Source organism: Numenius arquata, unplaced genomic scaffold (genome assembly GCF_964106895.1).
Source record: "Numenius arquata unplaced genomic scaffold, bNumArq3.hap1.1 HAP1_SCAFFOLD_583, whole genome shotgun sequence".
NCBI lineage: Eukaryota > Metazoa > Chordata > Aves > Charadriiformes > Scolopacidae > Numenius > Numenius arquata.
The window spans coordinates 57501-70218 of NW_027415294.1; positions in this window are offsets into that span (position 1 = coordinate 57501).

Here is a 12718-nt window from a genome sequence, read left to right on the forward strand (position 1 = left end):
TTTTTAGATTCCGTTTATTCCTCCGTTTGCTTACAATTTTTATTTTTTTTTCCTTTTTTTTTAATTTTTTTAAATTTTTTTTTAATTTTAGATTTTGTTCCTTCCTTTGCTTACAATTTTTATTATTTTTTTTCCTTTTTTTTATTTTTTTTTAAATTTTTTTTTAATTTCAGATTTTGTTTCTTCCTTCCTTTGCTTACAATTTTTATTAATTTTTTTCCTTTTTTTTATTTTTTTTATTTTTTTTTTTTTTTTTTTTTTTTTTTTTGTTTTTAGATGCTGTTTATTCCTCCGTCGGCTTACAATTTTTATTCATTTTTTTCCATTTTTATTTTTTTATTTTTTTAAAATTTTTTTGTTTTGTTTTTAGATTTTGTTTATTCCTCCGTCGGCTTACAATTACTAATTTTTTCCATTTTTATTTTTTTTATTTTTTTTTTAATTTCTTTTTATTTTTAGATTTTGTTTATTCCTCCGTTCGCTTACAATTTTTATTATTTTTTTTCCTTTTTTTTTAATTTTTTCAAAATTTTTTTTTAATTTTAGATTTTGTTTCTTCCTTCCTTTGCTTACAATTTTTATTAATTTTTTCCTTTTTTTTAATTTTTTTTTATTTTTAGATTTTGTTTATTCCTCCGTCGGCTTACAATTTTTATTCATTTTTTTCCATTTTTATTTTATTTATTTTTTTTTAATTTTTTTTTTTGTTTGTTTGTTTTTAGATTTTGTTTATTCCTCCGTCGGCTTACAATTTTTATTCATTTTTTTCCGTTTTTTTTTTTTTTTAAATTTTTTTTTATTTTTAGATTTTCTTTTTTCCTCCCTTGGCTTACAATTTTTATTCCTTTTTTTCCTTTTTTCTTCCCCCCCCAGCCCCCCCCCCGCCCCCCCCGGCGACTCGCCCCCCGCGGCGAGTCTATTTTCCGCGGCCGGGCTAGACCTGGTGTTCCTTCCCGTTCACCGCGCCCCACCCAACCACCCCCCCCCCCGCGCCCCCCCCCCCCCCCCCCCCCCGGCGACTCGCCCCCCGCGGCGAGTCTATTTTCCGCGGCGGGGCTAGACCTGGTGTTCCTTCCCGTTCACCGCGCCCCCCCCGCCCCCCCCCCCCCCCCCCCCCCCCCGCCCCCCGCCCCGGCGACTCGCCCCCCCCGCCCCCCTATCGGTGGCGACTCTTTTTTTTTTCCTTTTTTTTTTTCTTCCTTTCATTCTTTTTGTACATTTTTGTCTTGTCCTTTTTAATTCTTTTCTTCTATCGCTTTTTTTTTTTCTCGGGGGGGGGGGGGGTGGGGGGGGGTGGGGGGGGTGGGGGGCGGAGGGGTGCCGGTCGTTCCCCCCCGGGGCGGGGGGCGTCTTCTTTCTTTCAAATTTCATTCATTTATTTATTTATTTGCATACGCGTTGTTCCTCCCCGCCCCCCCCCCCCCCGTCTTCTTTTTTCGTGTTTTTTTTTTTTTTATAATTTTTTAAAATGTTATTTCACTTATTTATTTAGTTTAATTTTCCCGTTTATGTGTTTATTCGTTCATTCGGGCGGGGGGGGGGCGCGCGTGTGTGTGTCCTGTTCCGGCGCCCCCAACCTCCCCTCCCCCCGTTCTGTCTGTCTGGTTTTATTTAGTTAGTTAGTTACTTTTCATTTGCGGGGGGGGCGGGGGTGGGCGGGTGTGCGTTGTTCCTCTCCCCTCTCCCCTCCCCCCCCGTTCTGTTCGGTTTTCTTTATTTATTTAATTAAACGGGGGGGGTGGGGTGGGGGGGGGTGGGGGGGTGGGAGCGTGCGCACGCGCGTCTGTGTATCGTTCCTCCCTCGCCCCCCCCCACCCCCCCCCCCCCCGTTTCTTTCATTCATTCGTTCCTTCCTTCATTCGTTTATTACGTAGGGGGTGCGCGCGCGCGCGTGTTGTCGTCGTCGTCGTCGTCGTCGTCGTGTCCGTCCCCCCCCTTTTTCTCATTATTTATTCATTTAGTAGGTTTTGGGGGGGGGGGGGGCGCGGGGGGGTGGGGGGGGGGGCGCGCGCGCGCGCGTGTATTATTCCACCAAGCCCACCCCCCCCCCCCCGGATTTTATATTCATTGATTCATTCGCTTATTTATTTAAAGGGGGGGGCGCGCATGGGCGCGGCCGCGTATCGTTTCTTCCCCACCCCCCATACCCTCCCCCCACCCCACCCTTACCTGTTTTGTCTCAGAATTTATTTATTTATTCATTTATGTAGTGGGGTGGGGTGGGGGGTGGTGTGCGCGTGCGTATTGCTCTCCACCCCGGGCCGCCCCCCCCTCCCCCGTGTCTTTTTTTAAATTATTTTCTAAATTTTTAAAATTAATCAATCTATTTATTTATTTATTTATTTCGGGGGGGGGGGGGGGGGGTGTGCGCGCGCATGCCCGTGTATTGTTCCCCCCCCCCCGCCTTTGTATTATTTATTTATTTATTAGTTTTCGGGGGGTGGGCTGGGGGTGGGGTCGAGGGTGGCGTGCGCGTATTCCTCCACCCCGCCCCCGTCTTTTTCTTTAGTGTTATGTTTTACTTTTTTTGAAATGTATTTGTTTGTTTATTTCATGGGGGGTGGGGGGCCTGCGCGCGCATGCGTTGTTCCTCCCCGTGCCCCCCGTCTGTGCCCCCCCTCCCCCCCCCCCCCCACACACCCCCACACCACACACGCCCCCCCGTCTCTGTTTTTCTCATTATTTCTTTCTTTTATTTTGTACTTCTGGGGGGTAGGGTCGGGGGGAGGTGGGGGGGGGGGTGCGCGCGCGCGCGTCGTTCCTCTCCGTCTCGCCGCGGCCTCGGCGCGTCGCCATCCTCCCCTCCCCGAGGAAGGCCCTCCGCCCCGAGCCCCCCGCCGCCCCGAGAGTCCCGCGGACAGACAGGCGGGCGCACGCCCCGCCCGCGCCCAGCCGCTGGCTCGCTCGCGTTCCTGCCTTCCTTCCTTTAATTCTTACGGGCACCGTCCGTTAGAACTCATTTGTTCCCGGGTCCGTTTCTTCCGTCCTTTCTTCGGTCGAGCGCCGCCTCTTCGTTGCCTTTCTGGCCCCGTCTGGTTCCTCGGGCGTCCCCCGGCCCCAGCCCGAGGGAGGGCGGCGGGCGACTTGAGGCGGCCCGGCGCCCCGGCTGCCTCTCCCCGGGGGGGGGCTTCTTCTCCATCCGCCGGCCTGTGGGGCAGGATGTGGGGCAGAGGGAGGGGGTCCTCATCCCGTTAGGGGGGACTTGGGGCAGAGAAGGGGGCTGTGGGGCAGCATGTGGGGCAGAGGGAGGGGGGTGTGGTGCTGTTGGGGGGCAGGATGCGGGGCAGAGGGAGGGGGTTCTGGTGCTGTTGGGGGGCATGTGGGGCAGAGAAGGGGCCTGTGGGGCAGGATGTGGGGCAGAGGGAGGGGGTTCTCATCCCGTTATGGGGGACTTGGGGCAGAGAAGGGGGCTGTGGGGCAGCATGTGGGGCAGAGGGAGGGGGGTGTGGTGCCGTTGGGGGGGATGTGGGGCAGAGAAGGGGCCCGTGGGGCAGCATGTGGGGCAGAGGGAGGGGGTTCTGATCCCGTTACGGGGGGTGTGGGGCAGAGAAGGGGCCTGTGGGGCAGGATGTGGGGCAGAGGGAAGGGGTTCTGATCCCGTTACGGGGGATGTGGGGCAGAGAAGAGGCCTGTGGGGCAGGATGCGGGGCAGAGGGAGGGGGTTCTGGTGCCGTTGGGGGGGATGTGGGGCAGAGAAGAGGCCTGTGGGGCAGGATGCGGGGCAGAGGGAGGGGGTTCTGGTGCTGTTGGGGGGCAGGATGCGGGGCAGAGGGAGGGGGTTCTGGTGCTGTTGGGGGGCATGTGGGGCAGAGAAGGGGCCTGTGGGGCAGGATGTGGGGCAGAGGGAGGGGGTTCTGATCCCGTTACGGGGGCATGTGGGGCAGAGAAGGGGCCTGTGGGGCAGGATGTGGGGCAGAGGGAGGGCGTTCTGATCCCGTTACGGGGGCATGTGGGGCAGAGAAGGGGCCTGTGGGGCAGGATGTGGGGCAGAGGGAGGGGGTTCTGATCCCGTTACGGGGGCATGTGGGGCAGAGAAGGGGCCTGTGGGGCAGGATGTGGGGCAGAGGGAGGGCGTTCTGATCCCGTTACGGGGGATGTGGGGCAGAGAAGGGGCCTGTGGGGCAGGATGCGGGGCAGAGGGAGGGGGTTCTGGTGCTGTTGGGGGGCAGGATGCGGGGCAGAGGGAGGGGGTTCTGGTGCTGTTGGGGGGCATGTGGGGCAGAGAAGGGGCCTGTGGGGCAGGATGTGGGGCAGGGGGAGGGGGTTCTCATCCCGTTATGGGGGACTTGGGGCAGAGAAGGGGGCTGTGGGGCAGGATGTGGGGCAGAGGGAGGGGGGTGTGGTGCTGTTGGGGGGGATGTGGGGCAGAGAAGGGGCCTGTGGGGCAGGATGCGGGGCAGGGGGAGGGGGTTCTCATCCCGTTATGGGGGACTTGGGGCAGAGAAGGGGCCTGTGGGGCAGGATGTGGGGCAGAGGGAGGGGGGTGTGGTGCTGTTGGGGGGGATGTGGGGCAGAGAAGGGGCCTGTGGGGCAGGATGTGGGGCAGAGGGAGGGGGTTCTCATCCCGTTACGGGGGATGTGGGGCAGAGAAGGGGCCTGTGGGGCAGGATGCGGGGCAGAGGGAGGGGGTTCTGATCCCGTTACGGGGGAATGTGGGGCAGAGAAGGGGCCTGTGGGGCAGGATGTGGGGCAGAGGGAGGGGGGTGTGGTGCTGTTGGGGGGGATGTGGGGCAGAGAAGGGGCCTGTGGGGCAGGATGTGGGGCAGAGGGAGGGGGTTCTCATCCCGTTACGGGGGATGTGGGGCAGAGAAGGGGGCTGTGGGGCAGGATGCGGGGCAGAGGGAGGGGGTTCTGATCCCGTTACGGGGGAATGTGGGGCAGAGAAGGGGCCTGTGGGGCAGGATGCGGGGCAGAGGGAGGGGGTTCTGATCCCGTTACGGGGGCATGTGGGGCAGAGAAGGGGCCTGTGGGGCAGGATGTGGGGCAGAGGGAGGGCGTTCTGATCCCGTTACGGGGGCATGTGGGGCAGAGAAGGGGCCTGTGGGGCAGGATGTGGGGCAGAGGGAGGGGGTTCTGATCCCGTTACGGGGGCATGTGGGGCAGAGAAGGGGCCTGTGGGGCAGGATGTGGGGCAGAGGGAGGGCGTTCTGATCCCGTTACGGGGGATGTGGGGCAGAGAAGAGGCCTGTGGGGCAGGATGCGGGGCAGAGGGAGGGGGTTCTGGTGCTGTTGGGGGGCAGGATGCGGGGCAGAGGGAGGGGGTTCTGGTGCTGTTGGGGGGCATGTGGGGCAGAGAAGGGGCCTGTGGGGCAGGATGTGGGGCAGGGGGAGGGGGTTCTCATCCCGTTATGGGGGACTTGGGGCAGAGAAGGGGGCTGTGGGGCAGGATGTGGGGCAGAGGGAGGGGGGTGTGGTGCTGTTGGGGGGGATGTGGGGCAGAGAAGGGGCCTGTGGGGCAGGATGCGGGGCAGGGGGAGGGGGTTCTCATCCCGTTATGGGGGACTTGGGGCAGAGAAGGGGGCTGTGGGGCAGGATGTGGGGCAGAGGGAGGGGGGTGTGGTGCTGTTGGGGGGGATGTGGGGCAGAGAAGGGGCCTGTGGGGCAGGATGTGGGGCAGAGGGAGGGGGTTCTCATCCCGTTATGGGGGATGTGGGGCAGAGAAGGGGCCTGTGGGGCAGGATGCGGGGCAGAGGGAGGGGGTTCTGATCCCGTTACGGGGGAATGTGGGGCAGAGAAGGGGCCTGTGGGGCAGGATGTGGGGCAGAGGGAGGGGGGTGTGGTGCTGTTGGGGGGGATGTGGGGCAGAGAAGGGGCCTGTGGGGCAGGATGTGGGGCAGAGGGAGGGGGTTCTCATCCCGTTACGGGGGATGTGGGGCAGAGAAGGGGGCTGTGGGGCAGGATGCGGGGCAGAGGGAGGGGGTTCTGATCCCGTTACGGGGGAATGTGGGGCAGAGAAGGGGCCTGTGGGGCAGGATGTGGGGCAGAGGGAGGGGGTTCTCATCCCGTTACAGGGGATGTGGGGCAGAGAAGGGGCCTGTGGGGCAGGATGCGGGGCAGAGGGAGGGGGTTCTGATCCCGTTACGGGGGAATGTGGGGCAGAGAAGGGGCCTGTGGGGCAGGATGTGGGGCCAAGGGAGGGGGTTCTGATCCCGTTACGGGGGCATGTGGGGCAGAGAAGGGGCCTGTGGGGCAGGATGTGGGGCAGAGGGAGGGCGTTCTGATCCCGTTACTGGGGGTGTGGGGCAGAGAAGGGGCCTGTGGGGCAGGATGTGGGGCAGAGGGAGGGGGTTCTGATCCCGTTACGGGGGCATGTGGGGCAGAGAAGGGGCCTGTGGGGCAGGATGTGGGGCAGAGGGAGGGGGTTCTGATCCCGTTACGGGGGATGTGGGGCAGAGAAGGGGCCTGTGGGGCAGGATGTGGGGCAGAGGGAGGGGGGTGTGGTGCCGTTGGGGGGGATGTGGGGCAGAGAAGGGGCCTGTGGGGCAGGATGTGGGGCAGAGAGGGGGCCTGTGGGGCAGGATGTGGGGCAGAGGGAGGGGGGTGTGGTGCCGTTGGGGGGGATGTGGGGCAGAGAAGGGGCCCGTGGGGCAGCATGTGGGGCAGAGGGAGGGGGTTCTCATCCCGTTACGGGGGATGTGGGGCAGAGAAGGGGCCTGTGGGGCAGGACGTGGGGTGGGACGTGGGCCTTCCCGCAAGAGCCGGCGCGAGCGGGCCGGGGGGGTGGCGCGGCCCTCTCGCCTTCCCCCCGCCTCGGTCCTGACCCCTACCTGACCCACCTCTCCCGGGCGCGGCGGCGGCACGTCGGCGGGCTACCTCGACGCGGGGGGGCCCGGCCTCGGGCGAAGCCGCTGCTTTCTGCGGGGGGCGGAAAGGCGCTCTCCTGCTTCTCCTCGAGACCCGGACGCTGGAGGGGAGAGAGGAAGGGAGGGACGTCAGGGCAGATACCGTCGTAGGGGAGTCACGGCGACCTAGGCGCCGTCACGGACTACGGCTGGCTTCGGGCCGCCGAGCCTCCTCCCCCCACCCCCCCACGAGAAGGCCGCCGCTCGGCCCGACAAAACGCGCCGCCGCCGCCGCCGCCGCCGCCGCCGCCCCCGGCGAGTTGTATCGGCAAGCTGCGGGAAGGGCTTTTCGTTTCCTCGCGTCGCTAGAAACGTCAGCCTTTCCTTTGGCAGGAGCCATCTCGCTGCCCTCTGACCTATAGACACCCGCACCGGGAGGCGAGAGAACAAGCCCGCCTCGGCAGACGAGTACCCGGCTCTACCGGGTCACAGGAGGCCTCTCGACCGCCGGCGCTCTCACCCGGACCGCTCTTCGGAACAGCAACGGCAGCAGCCACCCGAAAGACTCAAAGCGCCTCGTCGAGTTCACCCCTTCGTCGAGGGACCGCCAAAATATTTCCCGTGGCCGACGCGGGGACGTGCAAACCGACGCGGCCTTGCCCGGGGCTTTGCGCAAACCTTCAGGCGGTCGGGCCGCGGGGATCGGACCGGACGAGAGGCGAGGCATTCGGCGAGAGCGGCCCGGCAGCCGTAGCTGCGCGTCCGCCGCCCACGGAAGGGAAGAAGTGCGACCCTTCTCGCGGCCGCGCCAGCCGGAAAAGCGGAAAAGCACGGTGCCGTTTACACGCCCTACGCGGCAAGGAGCCGGGTCCCCGCAACGCCTTACTTACCGTCCCGCCCGCGTCCAGGAGAACCGCTTCGGCTCCGCAACGCCGCTAAAGGGGAGCCGACGCCGGGAAAGGGAGAGAGAGCCCGGCAGCCTCGCGGGCGCGCGCCCCATCGTTAGAGCGGCCCAGACCTTCGTCGTCCCCGCTGACGGACGCTTTCGAGCCTCCGACCGGCGCGACGAAGAACGGGAAGCGGAAAGTTTCGGCTGAAAGCAAAAGCCCGGCTAGGAAGCAAACACCGCCTTACCTGAGGAGAGCTCCCTCTCCGCCCCTTGAAACGGGCGGGGACGGGCACGCCAGCCGAGTCCCGAGAGGCGAGCCGGCGGCGGGTGGGTGCGGGCGCAGGTGCCAAGCGAAGGTCGTCGGGGTCCTCGAGGCGCCCTCGGGACCCTAACACGCAGGAGACAGACAAACGCTCTCCAGCCGCCCAAAGGGGCGGAATCGCTCCCGGCGAGAGCCCGGTGAAAAACGAGAGCCCGGGCTGCTCCGGGGGACGCGCGAGAGACGCCTCTGCAGGCAGAGCAGGCGCTTGCGCTCTCCCGGGATACGTTCCCGACTCCCGCACCACCCAGACCTACCCTCTCGTGAGCCGGATGAACTCGGGAGCCACGCGGCGGCTCGGAGAAATCCCTTCGCTTATCGCTACGGCGGGAGATCGGCAGCTCCCTGTGGGGAAGAGCGCGAGCGTGTTTTTTAAATACGGGGCGGGCCGGCCGGCCTTCTCTTTAGCTTCCCCGCTAGGCGGACGGCCCGAAGGCAGCGGCGGGGGGGCGCGTGTGTGACGACGGCAGAAGGCAGCGAGGGAAGAGCTCCTTACCGGAGCGAGCTCACCGTAACCCCGGCTTCTGAGACCGACTTAGAGGAACCCTCGCGAAGAAAGGCGCAGACGGAGCCGATGCCGTGAGGCGGCGAGACGAGCCTCCTTCGGGTTCTCCGGCCCACGACGCTGTGGCGCTGCCGGGACAGACTGTTGGAGAAGCGCTTTTCCCCCTTCCCCCCCCCCCGCCCGCTGGAAAAGTTTGAGGAACTGGAACGTACCGAAGAGAAGCCAGCCGTGAGAATCTCCAAGCCGGACGCTAGCTTACGCTGCTCCACAGAACTGCCCTCGGCGCGGAGGGGCCGCCTGCACCTGGGGCTGGGGGCATGAGGAAGAAGAGAGCTCAGGGCTATTCCTCCCGACAGCAGCTCTCGGGCGGAGAAGGCTGCGGTCGCTCTCCCGACGGCCTCCGGCACCAAGCACTGGACACACACACACACCCACCCACCACCACCACCACCACACACCACCCCCCCCCAACCGGAGCACGGAGGACCGGGGGAGGCTTCCCTTCAGGGCACGCTCTAACGGCCGGGATCGTGGGGGTCTTACGCGCGCCGAGCCCTCCGGGGGAGACGGCGGGGCTCTCGACGGCGCCCTGCCGGCGAAGGGAGCGGTTCCCCCCCTTGGCCTCGGGCCGCCGGGGCCTTACCTTACCGTCCTCTCGGCAGTTCTCACCCTTCCCGCCGACGGCGGACGTTTCTCAGGAGGGCGGCCCGGCTCTCCGGCAGCCCCTGCCCGGGCACACGGCCCTGGCGGCGGCGGCGGCTGCTGCTGCTGCTTTCCCAGGGACGGGGTTTCGACCGGCAGAAGAGCCGAGCGGCCGCGCCCGCAGGCGGGCACGGGTGGCAGCCGGACATCGGCGCGGCCGACCCGGCGGGCTGTAACAGAGAAGGCGACGTTAGCGAGAGCGTTACGGGGCCTTTTCGCTTCGCGCAAGCGCGCTCTCATCCCCCGGCAGGCCCCCGGAACCGAACCCCTCGCCTGCCGCCGCACGCGCTCGGGCACGCACCTGCGCGCACGCGGCCACCGCCCACCGCGTGCCCACGGACGCGGGCCTGCCCCGGCAGGCCCCCCAGCCCGAACCCCCCCGTCTGCCGCCGCACCCCCCAACAGCCCCCCCCCTCCCCGAACTCCTCGCGCGCGGCAGAGGCAGGTACGCGCGCACGCAAAGCAAAGAGCGGAAATCCCCCCCCGCCGACCCCCCTCGGCCCCCCCACCAGCCCGAACCCCCCCCCGTCTGCCGCCGCACCCCCCAACAGCCCCCCCCTCCCCGAACTCCTCGCGCGCGGCAGAGGCAGGTACGCGCGCACGCAAAGCAAAGAGCGGAAATCCCCCCCCCGCCGACCCCCCTCGCCCCCCCCACCAGCCCGAACCCCCCCCCGTCTGCCGCCGCACCCCCCAACAGCCCCCCCCTCCCCGAACTCCTCGCGCGCGGCAGAGGCAGACGCGCGCGCGCGCAGAGAGCGAAACTCGCCCCCCCACCGGCCCCCCTCTTGCCCTCAAGCCGCCCCCCCACCCCCACCCCCGTCCACCGCCCGCTTCACGGCGAATCCGGCCACCCGCTCCTCCTCCCGCCCGCAGGTTTCGCCGCTCCCGGGGAAAGACGACGGGAGACTTTAGGACCCAGCGGAGCCCCCGCCGGCTCCGCGCCCCGGCGGGAGAAGGGAATCCCGGCGGCAGAGGCAGAAACGCGCGCACGCAGAGAGAAACACGCTCCCGCCGACCCCCTCCCCACCCCCCCCCACCCAGCCCGAACCCCCCCCGTCTGCCGCCGCACCCCCCAACAGCCCCCCCCTCCCCGAACTCCTCGCGCGCGGCAGAGGCAGGTACGCGCGCACGCAAAGCAAAGAGCGGAAATCCCCCCCCGCCGACCCCCCTCGCCCCCCCCACCAGCCCGAACCCCCCCCCGTCTGCCGCCGCACCCCCCAACAGCCCCCCCCTCCCCGAACTCCTCGCGCGCGGCAGAGGCAGACGCGCGCGCGCGCAGAGAGCGAAACTCGCCCCCCCACCGGCCCCCCTCTTGCCCTCAAGCCGCCCCCCCACCCCCGTCCACCGCCCGCTTCACGGCGAATCCGGCCACCCGCTCCTCCTCCCGCCCGCAGGTTTCGCCGCTCCCGGGGAAAGACGACGGGAGACTTTAGGACCCAGCGGAGCCCCCGCCGGCTCCGCGCCCCGGCGGGAGAGGGGAATCCCGGCGGCGCGACCGGTCTCTGACCCCGGCTGCCGAGTCTCTACCCCGCCCTGCCCGTGCCCCGGCTCCCGCCCTGCTTTCTCGGGCGGCGGGGACGGCCGGTCGCTCCTTCAGCCCGCCCGCCCGCCCCTGCCGCGGGTTGCCAACCGACAGAAGGAAGGAAGGAAAAGAACCGCAACCGAGCCAAGCGGGAATTTTCTCCGAAAAGAGAGACCGCGCCCCGCACGCCCTCTCCCCTGCCTACCTCTGCGCCGGGCTCCCCGCCTGCTCGCCGAGCGCTCTCGCCTGCTGCCGCAGCGGCATCCCCTCCTTTCCCTTCCCTGCCTTTGGCGCCAATGAGCCCGCGACCGTTAGCGCGGCGGGAACCCCCGCCTTTCAACCGCGGGCGGGGGGTGGGGGGGACACGCGCGCATGCGCAGGGCGCGCAGCTGCGGGCCCACCCCCCGCTCCCCCGCCCCGCTGCTCCGCGGAGGGGGGGAAGGGGAGAAGGGGGAAAATGACGGCGAGGGGGAAAATCTCCCCCATCCCGCCGCGCGTACACCCACAACCCCCTCCCCCCCCGCAAAGACCTCACACAGCCCCCCTCTCCCCCCCGCCCGCAGCCCCCCGAGCCAAAACCGAGCGGAACGGAAAAGCCCACCGCGAGAGGCGAAAGCCGGCGAGCGCCCGGCGGCGCCGGCACCCGCCGCCGGATCGGGGCCGCCGGTCCCCGAGTCCGCCGGCGGCCGGCGAGCTCGCGTCGCGGCGGGGCGCCGGGCGGCTCGCGGCGGGGGCCGCCGGCTCTCGCCGACCCCGGCGGCCGGGGAGGCAAAGCGGCGGGGGAAAAGCACCCGCCCCGGCACCCCCGCCCCACCGCGCGCGCCCACACGCGCAGCCCCCCCAACGCCCTCAGCCCCCCCACGCCCCCCCTCGCAGCCCCCCGAGCCAAAACCGAGCGGAACGGAAAAGCCCACCGCGAGAGGCGAAAGCCGGCGAGCGCCCGGCGGCGCCGGCACCCGCCGCCGGATCGGGGCCGCCGGTCCCCGAGTCCGCCGGCGGCCGGCGAGCTCGCGTCGCGGCGGGGCGCCGGGCGGCTCGCGGCGGGGGCCGCCGGCTCTCGCCGACCCCGGCGGCCGGGGAGGCAAAGCGGCGGGGGAAAAACACCCGCCCCGGCACCCCCGCCCCACCGCGCGCGCCCACACGCGCAGCCCTCCCAACGCCCTCAGCCCCCCCACGCCCCCCTCGCAGCCCCCCGAGCCAAAACCGAGCGGAACGGAAAAGCCCACCGCGAGAGGCGAAAGCCGGCGAGCGCCCGGCGGCGCCGGCACCCGCCGCCGGATCGGGGCCGCCGGTCGCCGAGTCCGCCGGCGGCCGGCGAGCTCGCGTCGCGGCGGGGCGCCGGGCGGCTCGCGGCGGGGGCCGCCGGCTCTCGCCGACCCCGGCGGCCGGGGAGGCAAAGCGGCGGGGGAAAAGCACCCGCCCCGGCACCCCCGCCCCACCGCGCGCGCCCACACGCGCAGCCCCCCCAACGCCCTCAGCCCCCCCACGCCCCCCCTCGCAGCCCCCCGAGCCAAAACCGAGCGGAACGGAAAAGCCCACCGCGAGAGGCGAAAGCCGGCGAGCGCCCGGCGGCGCCGGCACCCGCCGCCGGATCGGGGCCGCCGGTCCCCGAGTCCGCCGGCGGCCGGCGAGCTCGCGTCGCGGCGGGGCGCCGGGCGGCTCGCGGCGGGGGCCGCCGGCTCTCGCCGACCCCGGCGGCCGGGGAGGCAAAGCGGCGGGGGAAAAGCACCCGCCCCGGCACCCCCGCCCCACCGCGCGCGCCCACACGCGCAGCCCCCCCAACGCCCTCAGCCCCCCCACGCCCCCCCTCGCAGCCCCCCGAGCCAAAACCGAGCGGAACGGAAAAGCCCACCGCGAGAGGCGAAAGCCGGCGAGCGCCCGGCGGCGCCGGCACCCGCCGCCGGATCGGGGCCGCCGGTCGCCGAGTCCGCCGGCGGCCGGCGAGCTCGCGTCGCGGCGGGGCGCCGGGCGGCTCGCGGCGGGGGCCGCCGGCTCTCGC